This window comes from Nomascus leucogenys, chromosome 10 (assembly GCF_006542625.1).
Source record: "Nomascus leucogenys isolate Asia chromosome 10, Asia_NLE_v1, whole genome shotgun sequence".
Classification (NCBI taxonomy): Eukaryota; Metazoa; Chordata; class Mammalia; order Primates; family Hylobatidae; genus Nomascus; species Nomascus leucogenys.
The window spans coordinates 31017769-31029262 of NC_044390.1; the positions used below are offsets into that span (position 1 = coordinate 31017769).

At 39.2% G+C, this 11494-nt stretch overlaps 1 pseudogene; it reads right to left on the minus strand.

The window, feature by feature from the left end:
* Nucleotides 1–9591: 9591 nt before the first annotated feature.
* On the minus strand, nucleotides 9592–10360 carry LOC100592394 (annotated as a pseudogene).
* Between the last annotated feature and the right edge of the window lie 1134 nt (nucleotides 10361–11494).

The window sequence follows — 11494 nt, forward strand, 5'->3', positions numbered from 1 at the left end:
ATAAAACATCAAGTGTTTATTTACACTTCAATAAGTATAAACGTGGGGTGGTTCAGAGATGTTAAAGGAAGCATTTATTAAATGAAAATAGCACAAAAAATGGGAAGAAAAACTAATATATGTTGGTATTCTCTTTGGAAAGCATGGCTGGATTAGCCATATTATATTTGTTCAAATAAAAATAGGCAAGATAATTCTTTTTGCAGTCTGGGAAAATGCAAAGTCTACCTAAGAGGCAAAGGCTTTTTTATTCTAAAAAATATATGTACCATTCTCACTTTTGAGAACTTTTAAAGTAATATATTTTAAAAGTTTAGTAGGCAGATAGAAAGTAGAAAAAAAAGTGAAGAAAATGATTTACATTGAGCCAAGCATAGAGATTAAATGAAAACACAGAACTACTTACGTCCAAATTTGTGCAATTGTGGCCTCCATTTTGCACCTGCACTGTGTGGGCATAATTTAAATGAAATAACATCTGGCATGTTGTAAGTGTAGTCATCAACAATTGCAGAAGCATTTAAGTTGTGACTGCACTTATGGGGAAAAAAGAGAGAAAACGCAATTAAGAAGACGTGAGTCTAAGATACGATTAAACTCACAGTTTCTACATAACTCATTCTTTAGACTCCAGAGGCCAAAGCCCCAAGCTGAAGAGAATCTCACAGAGAATCAGAAGTTCTGAAGCAAGTAGTTCAATCATGGAGTGGTGGAAAGAGAGTGGGCTTTGGAGGTGATTAGATTGGGTTACACAGCTCAGCCTCACCACTTCCTAGGGGTAGGGAGTTGAACCAATTAAATGTTTTGCATCATGTGTCTCACAGTTGTAAAATGAGAATAATAAAAACCACATGAGTTTACAGTGAGAATTACAGTAGAGTGTCATAAAGTAGGAGGCACCATGAATGGCAGCATCCTTTCTCAACTCTCGTTGTTATTTCTTATATTTCTGTCCTTATATTTTATATAATAATGATATTTTTATGTATTTAACTTGACTCTATGTGTCTCAATTTGACTTATAAATTCACCTACCTCATACCCCAGGGATTGGGGAATCATTTATTCATTCTAAACCATGTATAGAAAACCTCTTATGTGTAAATTAATAGGCCAGATCCTGGAATTAAAATTGTGAGCATGAAGAGACATGCACCCTTGGTTCATATAATCTACTGGGTGACACAGACATTAATCAACTGTACATAAAAAGTAAAGTGACATTACAAATGTGATATGCACCATGGATGAGGGATATACCTTGTGATATAAAAGGCTGCAGGAGTCAAATAAGTCAGGAAAGTATTTAGTGAACCACAGGAGAAAGAAAAAATATCTAGGCAAAAATGTGAGGAAAAAACATAAAGACAAGAAAAAACCTAAAGAACAAAACACAAAAAAATCCCTGAGACTTTTTTGACAGAAAGGAGCAATGTATATGAAATAAAAAGAAAATGTTTGGTATTAAAGTAAAGATGAAATAGATAACTGAAAAATTTATAGAGGTCTGTATCAGGTAATGTGGAATGAACAGTAGGGTTATCTGTAGAGGGTTGAAGCCATGAATTATGTTCAAAATATGTTTGAAATTATATAACAATGGAAGTATTCGTTAAAATGCAAATTGTGCCCATAATGGACATTTTGACTGGCAGTCAGATAAATTTAATTTGCAATGACATTTCTTTGAAATGCAAGCTCTAACTTTGGGAGAGATATAATGTACAATGTATAAGTGGGAACAGTAGAGTTTGGCGTGACAGATGTTCACACATACATTCTTCTTCCTCTTGATCACTTCTATTTTTCCCTGTATTTAGTTCATTTCATGTCAGAAAGTGGAGTTTCAATTCAATTTTAATCTGGATTAGACTACTATTTCTGAGATACATTGCACAAATACAGTAGTACAGCTAATTAGATAGAGATATAGATAGATAGATAAATTTAGATGGTAGGATGGACAAAGCAATTGCACTGATGTAAGATAAATGCAGTTGTAGAGCAGTCTAAAACTTGAGTCTGAGTATGGATTTTTTTTGAGGTTGCAAATCCTAAGGGAAATATAAAAATGTGATTGTACCTTAAGTCTCTGGGATGGACACCATAAATTAGACAAATAATACAGAGCATGTTTTTATTAAGTTAAAATTTTATTTTAAACTATTTACCAGTCTCAACATATTCTGCTTATATATTAGTGAAGTAAGTCATATATCTACATATTAATAGGAATAAATTCTCTAAAACACTGTCAATAATACAAACACCATCTAATAGGAAACTCAACTATTTAACAATACTAACAGTAATACAAAATTAATATTTTTGTAAATTCACTGGATTTTTACAAAGAACTTCAGATAAATATTATTACTCTGATACTGCAAATGATGAAACTGAGATCCTGAATATTTAGTTTGGGTAAACAAAGACACAAAGCCATACGGCTAGGCACATAGTAATTTTATGAGAAATATTTGTTGAATTAATAAACCCATGGACTATCCAAAGATAAAACCTAGGTCTTCAGAACTTATCTCACTATATAACAAACAGAACCATTGGATAGTATAAAACATACTTAGAAGCCAGAGCTACATTTTATTTCATTTAATCATTGGTTTATGTATTCATCCTCTCACTCATCTATTCATTGTTATTACTCATAAATTTGTTGATAGCACATTATCTCTGAGAAATTTTGTTAGGTATAAAGATGCATCAATACATGAAACAATCATGTCCTCAGTCTTCACAGAGTGTGTAGTTTATCAGAGAATTTAGACAATTATACAAGTAATTTCCATGCACTTAACATAGGAAAAGTAAAGTATGCAAGGGAATCAGAAAGTAGGGCATACTAATCTGTGACTGGGAGAAGGAGACAGTAAAAAAAACCTCAGAAGTGAATTTAAGCCAAGTCCTTACCTAAGAATGGGAATTAGCCAAGTGAAGGCAAACAGAATTTGGAAAAAGTGGGAGAACACTGCATGCAAAAGAAATGCATGTAGAGAGGAAGCTTATGGGCTAGAAAAAAATAGTTCAATCTGGATGAAAGACAGAGTGCAAGATGGAGTGTGAAAAGACATGAGAATAGAAAGAATAGTAAGGGCCAGAAGATGGAGAGCCTAGTGTACCACATTAAGACATTGGATGCATCCTCAAAGCAATGGTTTGTTTTGAAATAGAGGATTGGTTAAGCAGGGGAACATCAAGATCAGAGATGCATTTCTGTTTGTTTTTTTAAAGATCCTTTTACAGAGATCTTATATAAACACAATTTTAGAAAAAAAAAACAGAAAAGCCAGATGATATGTGGATATCAATTGATTTTAGTGGTATTGGAGAAAATTAAATATTTAGGAGGTATGTTTAAAGACATCTACAAAGCATTCTAATTAATTTGGAGTGAGTCTTTGGGATGGCTTCCCAATTCTGAGTCCCAAGATTAAACAGGCCAATCCTGGGCCGGGCAAAGTGGCTCATGCTTGTAATCCCAGCACGTCCGGAGGCCAAGGTGGGTGGATCACTTGAGGTCAGGAGTTTGAGACCAGCCTGACCAACACGGTGAAACCCCATTTCTACAAAAATTACAAAAAAATTTAGCCTGGCGTGGTGGCGCACACCTGTAGTCCCAACTACTCGGGAGACAGAGGCAGGAGAATTGCTTGAACACGAGAGGCAGAGGCTGCAGTGAGCTGAGATCACACCACTGCACTGCAACCTGGGCAAGAGCGAGACTCCATCTCAAAAATAAATAAATAAATAAATAAATAATAAAAAAATAAAAAATAAACAGATCAATCCTGTCTCTGGTAAATATTGCAGATTGGTTCAATCAACGTATATTCTTTAAACTAGGGAATGGCGAGGTAAAATCTCATTTCTTATACTTTTGAAGCTAAGTTTTCAAAAGTGACAAAGTTCTACACTGCAGGCTCCCATAAAAGACTTGAAAGGCTGAACTAAAAATTATGTGGAAGAGGTCATGAGGCTTCTCTAGCAAGCAAAGTCAGAACAGATTTTTCTATTTCCTTTTTTGGAGGTTTTTGTTTGTTTATTTTTTGTTTGTTTGGTTTTAATAGTAGCCATATGAGAGTTTCTGTTATCAGGTCCCTGGCATTCTGTATGTTTAGGGGCCAGAAAGCTGCTGCTGCTTCAGACTTTCAATAAAATGTTTCTATGGTGCAGTTGTACAGTTTTCCTATTTGCATGGTTTCTATTTTTTTTTTTTTTTTTTGAGACGGAGTCTTGCTCTGTTGCCCAGGCTGGAGTGCAGTGGTGCGATCTCGGCTCACTGTAAGCTCCGCCTCCCGGGTTCACGCTATTCTCCTGCCTGAGCCTCCCGAGTAGCTGGGACTACAGGCGCCCACCACGACGCCCGGCTAATTTTTTGTATTTTTAGTAAAGACGGGGTTTCACCGTGTTAGCCAGGATGGTCTCGATCTCCTGACCTCGTGATCCACCCGCCTCGGCCTCCCAAAGTGCTAGGATTACAGGCGTGAGCCACCGCGCCCAGCCCCTAGTTGTATGGTTTCTAAAAGTTTGGCACGTAATTCCAGTAACTAAATAATATTCTTAAATAAACTCATTTGTTCTTTCATACTAGCTGGAGTGGATTTTATTGTCAGCTGTAAAAATTCTCTCCTAGTTATAACTTGTTTTTCTAGATTTTGCTGGGGTCATTATTAGCTATGTAATTTTTGAAAATATGAGATCCCTTGCTCAAAAATATTAAGAATATTAAGATGGCAAAAACAGAACATTAAATCAAACACTGAGAGTTTCTAATCACAGACCACTGTGCACCTTCACAAGTCATACACTCAGAAAGCTCATCCTGGCTGAGTTATAAAACAACTGCATGGGCAGATGTGGTTGGGGCAGGGGGGTGATTCTGGAACCAGGCATTTTTAGGCTTAAAGCTACACCATCTCGTAGCTGTACCATCTTGAAAAGCTGCCAGTTGCTGGGTTAGCAAAAGAGAGACAGAATAATCACTCAAGAGCTTATCTTTATTCTTCTTGGAAGTGCCTTATGCTATTTATTTCACCTTAAAAGACATTGGACCAAATTAGCCACAGGCTGTCTCCTAACTGAAAAGTTTCTGGGAAATATAAGAAAATAATTTTGATGGTGGTGAGCTTTGTGGTATTTGCTACAAATCTCAATGTGCACTTCTACAACTCACAAGAACTCCTGGAAATCCACAGCCTTACCACCACCAGACTAGAGTCTTTACTACGAGGCTTATCACAGGATGTGTCAGGGAAGTATAAAACTTGAAGATGAGTAGGAAGGAGCTGAGCTATGTAGCCCTAACTCCCTTTCCCTAACTCAGCAATCTAATCATTTATTCTTTCTTTAAAGAGGAGTAGATAGAGATATGCCTGGAGTATTATTCTACAGCAAATCAATATACATGGAAACTAAAGGCCATTGGAACATGAAATTACCTGCCAACAACTTTTCTCCTCCATGCCCCTTCTATTAGCACTAGTCATGGAAGTATCAAGGACAATATGGATGATGAGGATATTGTATTGTTTTAAGGCAATAACAGTACCTGTGGGTGAACCCAGTGCCCAACTATCTTCAGTAAAACACCTATGTTCCCAGAAACCTGAATATCCCAGAAAGGAAGAAAGGTGGGCTGCTTAATTAAGTACATCTCCTAATGCATTGGCACCCCAAATACTGTTCTTTTCAAATCCCCTTTCCATAAAAAGGCTTACAAAACTGCTGGGTTATTTTTTGTTGGTGGTGGGTTTTTGTTTGTTTGTTTTTTGTTGGTGGTGTTTTTTGTTTCTTTGTTTTATAAAGAGTTGCTGGAGGGAGGGAAGGGGGCTGGAATTAAACAATTATTTTCACTTTTAATTTTACAGATATTTACATCCTGCTTATATAAATTAAACTCATTCAAAGAGTAGTTAAAATAAGCTTAATAACAAAGGCAGAAATTTTAGAGACAAATATAGAATTGTATAACAAAACCAAAGAAAAGTCATTGATCTATTATTTGATGCTTCAGAATATATGCATTATTCTTTTCATGTGTGGAGTGTACTTAAGCCCTGGAAATGTCTATTATGAAGATACAGCGCTGGAATTTGACATAATTACATGTCTGAGTGGTAGATCAGGGTAGTCTTAATGGCACCTGATTTCAAGAGAGTTCAGATTTGGTACAGTGTTTAGATTTATAACCTTTGAAAGTCACAAGATATTCCATTAAACTGTTCTAATAGTTTATACAGGGTCACTTTATTCTTGCCTTGATGTGACCTTTATGTAGCTGGTTGCTTCAGAGCAGATTACTGGTTCCCAAAGGTTACATGGAATTCATCTTTCTCTATTTTACTTCCATTCTCAGTCACATTTACTATTTCACTGCAAACTTCTTTAAAGCTATGGGATTCTCTCATACTACTTGTTAATAATATGTTAATATGCTAAGTTGTTTTAAAACTTGTAAGACTAGTTTTAATATATTTGGTCACCTATCACACATTTAAGCACCATACATTAGATTTAACTGCTGTTTATTCAGGTGTCATTTGAAGAACATTCATATAAATATATCTTAATGGAGAGAAGTGAAAAGCAAGTGTGTAAGGACTTCAACATAAAGAAAAGACAAATAGCACATTGTAGGATTCAGTTGCAACAGGAACAAGCTAGAGCACTTTATTTACAAGATATTCAACCATTTTTCAGTATGGCTACAATTTTCTTTAAAACATGATTACTAAATTTCCTAAAATTTACAAATAATATATAATCTTCTCCTTCTTATGATAATCTTCAACTACTAAAAGTGCCTTATTTTAAAATTAATGATAAAAAAATTCTATACAAAGCAATATTTTCATCCCATTTCACAACAAAGAAAGCATTCATAATGGCATTACTTGCCACCGATAATGCTATTTATAGTTTCTTATATTTGGTAAATTATTAATACTGCTGATTATGTTTATTCCAAATGTTAGCAAGTTTCTATAACTTTGCTTTTTAAAAATTTTACTAACACCTCTAATTGAAAGCTTTCTCTAATTGAAAGCTTTTTTAAAAAATGTGTTTAAATAGTAGTAAACTATTTTTTCCAGTTTTCTTTATTGTATCAATTTGTAGAAGTCAAAATAAAAGACACTTTTACCCAAAACGACATAAGGTAACATATATACCAACAGTCATGTCAGATAACTTACCAATATAAGCTAAATAGTGTAAACGCTCACATGCATTGAAAATTCAGCCACTGAGAATCAAGTAGCCTTTTTTAAATGTGAAATTACAACAAACAAATGGATTATGAGGATTGAATCAACAGATTCAAAAAATGGAACACTGCTAAGTATTTGTAATACTTCAATATTTATTGAATAAATCCTATTTATATATTATTTCATCATTTGAATCTATATCTTTTTAACAAATTAGCATAGAAGAAATGAGACCATTCAGCAAAGTACTGTATGAAAAACACCCTAATATGAAAAATAATATCTTTGTTATATTCATAATATCAAGGAATATATAGTTTTAGTCTGAGATCCCCACAGGCACGAATTTAAGGCCCAGCTAAGAAACTTTCCACCCACCTCTGCCAAAATGGTAGGCGATTCTCTGAAGGTAGAGAGGAAGCACTATACAAAAGGGGGAGAATGTAGAAAAATACATAAAGGTCCAAACTAAATGTACCTACGTTACATTGATTAATCCACAAATATCTACGTTTGCAATAGTTGCCAATATGCTACTCAAATCTTGTTTCTTGGAATATCCAAGAGTGTACAGCAAAAGCTATTCTGTTCTTCCCTTCTTGTTGCAGTGACAACAGGCTCCCTCTATATGGCTCACTTTTTGGCCACAGTTGTAATAAAAGCTATAAAATTTACTCTTCTGTTTTTATTTTTTAACCCAAATGTGTTCTGTGAATTAATTCACTGGTCAAACACATTTTATCACAGTCTACAATTGAGATACAAAAATCTTGTGGCAACTTCTTAGATGTACATTCTTCCAACTGTGATTAAAAATATATATATTTTAATATATATGTTATATATATATATATATTTAAATTTTGACAGGGTCTTGCTCTGTCACCCAGGCTGGAGTGCAGTGGCGCCATCTCTGCTCACTGCAACCTCCACCTCCCGGGTTCAAGCGATTCTCATGCCTCAGGCTCCTGAGTAGCTGGGACTACAGGCCCAGGCTACCACGCCTGGTTAATTTTTGTATTTTCAGTAGAGACGGGTTTTCACCATGTTGGCCAGGCTGGAATTGAACTCCTTGCCTCAACTGATCCACCCATCTGGGCATCCCAAAGTGCTGGGTGATTTTTTTTTTTTTTTTTTGGCGGCTTGTTTTTACTTTTATCACGGACAACGTGGCCCCTTCACACTCACAGATCAGTGCTGTCCAAGCCCCACCCAGGAGCCCCTGTCCAGCCACTGCTCTCCGAGGGCTTCGCCCAGGCTTCCGTCACATTATCCCTCGCCAGGACGCACAGCAGCTCTTCCACTCTTACCTGAGGTTGTATTATAAAAGCACATGCTGGTTGTAAACACCTCCAACAACGCAGAAATGAGCAACGGGAAAGTGGAACTTGCTGTGGACGTGGCCACAGGACCACACTTTTGTTCCTGTTTGAATGCTTGGGTCGGTTTCACAAGTCGCCTCACAGTCCTGCAGGCTGAACCCGTCTGTCTGGGCGCCTCGCGCTGCCTGCCTCCTGGGGCGACGTGGACGGATGCGCGCTTGTCTCAGCTTTGGTGCGTGCAGTGAGGAGTCTGCACCAAGAATGGTCCATCAATGAGGGAGAGTACTACCCGGGAGGGGCTTCCATGCCTCCCATCCTGGGCACTTCCTGACTTTCCGCAGGAAGTGCTGTCCTTGAGTCATTCCGTTTTGTCCTGAGGCTGCTGCGAGGAGGGGGATAGGTGAGCACATGCTGGAGGCTTCAGTCCAGGCACAGCGGCAGGTTCCAGCTGCCCTGCTTTCTGCTTTCCCTGGCTGGAGAAGAGCAGCCCCTAGCAGGCTGCGGGCACAGTCCCAGCTCATGCACGACCTAGAGCGCACTGCAGGGCCCCAGCACCCAGCCTTAATTTTCACCCTTGTCCGTCCTGCTTTCCAGCTTTGGAGTCCTTGTTAAAAGGAACTCGAACCACAAAGTTATAAATACGACACCTGCATTCCCTTCCAATCCTTCATGTTTTTTTTTTTACACACAAAGCTTACAACCTTTACTTTTTCCAACTGGAAAACCAGTTTTTCCAACACTTTTTAAAAAACAAATTATCCTTTTATCATATGCTGAAAGCCCTACCCATAACAAACCCACTTCTGCGTCTGACTGTTCACTGACCCTTCATTTACTTACTAAACCGACCCTTTTGGTAACTTTCAGTGAAGAGGTAGCTTTAATAAATATATTCTCCAGAAATCTCCAGAACCTTTGAGTGGGTTAGGGTGAGAGGTGCCCCCACGATGTAAACAGAACAGCTGAGTCCTCCAGGTAGGTGCCAGGTGCGATCTGCTCAGGGCCGCGTGTATGGGAGGCATGGAGTCAGAGGCGCTTCCTCAAAATGCATCCCTTGTCTCCGGCAGAGCACACGGGCCCCAGGGCCTCGTAGACAGGGCTGGTCCCAGCGGATGCACGCCACTTCCTGGGCTTGGGGGATGGTACGCCAGAGGCTGCCCACAGCAGGAAGCCCATGCAGAGGCCAGGGCTTCTTGTCCCACTCGGCAGAGACCCCCGAAGGAGCCAGGGGGCAGCATCAGAGCCTGGGGCCTGGGCAGGGGTGCCCAAGGGCACAGCAGCTGCAGGCCATTGGGAAGGCCAGAAGACGGTGAATGGAAAGCCGGGGATGCATGGAGTAACTCAGAGAAGGGGCTATTCAGCTGGGAGTCCTGCATTTGCCTTTTGTGTTTCATCCGGGATTTTGAAACCAGGTTTTTATCTGGACCTCCCAGAGCTGCATCTCCCTGGCCAGCCTCTTCCGCTCTAGAGAGCCCAGGTACTGGTGGTGCCGGAAGACGGTCTCCAAGGCGCGGAACTACTCAGTGGTGAAGGCTGTGCGGCCACTGGGGGCCCGCCAGGGCTTTGGCTCCTTACTCAACCCAACCACGGTCCTCTCCAGCGCAGGCCAATTTGAGGACCTAGCCTCCTTGATGCTGACGGCCTGAGGGGGCTCCCGGGTGCCAGATATCTGACCCAGGCCAGGGAGGCTCCCCTGGGAGACCTGGCAGACCTGGAGGTGTGAGTCGGCTCTGAGCAGCTGCTCTGGGAGAGCCAGTCCACGGAGCCAAAGTTGGAGGGCAGCTGCCGGCCACAACGTGGGGAGGAGGAGAGACGCTAGGCTGTCAGGTGGGCAGGAGGGAAGGCCGCGCGGGGCTGGCCAGGCGCAGGATCTACCTGGGTGATTTTTTTAATCTATAAAATAATATTTGCTTTTAATTTTTAATGTTACTATGTTGTCAATGTATTGTAAAGCTTAAACTCTTTTTCCTTAAGACCACGTAATTTGAGTTTCTTTTTAAATTTTTGCCAATTAAAAGTGAGATTACTTTGATTTAATTTCTTGTGATAATATTTATTTATGGCCTGGCGCGGTGGCTCATGCTTGTAACCCCAGCGCTTTGTGAGGCTGAGGCAGGTGGATTTCTTGAGGTCAGGGGTTCTAGACCAGCCTGGCCGACATGGTGAAACCCTGTCTCTACTAAAAATACAAAAATTAGCCGGGCGTGGTGGTGCGTGTCTGTAATCTTAGCTAATTGGGAGGCTGAGGCACGAGAATTGTTTAAACCCAGGAGGTGGAGGTTGCAGTGAGCTGAGATTGCACCACTGCACTCCAGCCTGGGCAACAAAGTAAGAGTCTGTTTCCCCCCAAAAATATATATATATATATATAATTTTTTATAATGCTGGCACTAAATGGTGGTTGTAATATGTATAACTATCAAGCAGATGGCATATTTTAAACCTACAAAATACATTTACTTCATGTGTCTAATTATATTAGACTGGTTGATGTGATAACAGAAAACAGAAGATAAATTCTGTAAATTGGGGTCACTTATAACAGTGATGAACATCTACTAAACTAAATTCTCACATCTCTGTCTACAAGATACAGTTTTGGAGGATGGGATAGAAAACAATTTTTGACATAGAACATACAAACTCTTTAAACTTGACACTTTTATAGTATGATTTCTACTACCTTACGTATAACAAAACTCTAAAGTGTGTGAATTTTCAGAAGTAACCACGCATTTTCCTTTAAATTTCTTCTTACATTGAGTGGTTTCTGTCATCTTCAAAAACACTAGAATGGAGATCTCTTACAAGTAACTGATCACTCAGTTGGCTAAATTCCACATTGAGGGCCAGGTGTGGTAGCTCACACCTTAATTCCAGCAATTTGGGAGGCTGAGGTGGGAGGATTGCTTGAGGCTGAGCAACATAGCAAGATCCTGTCTC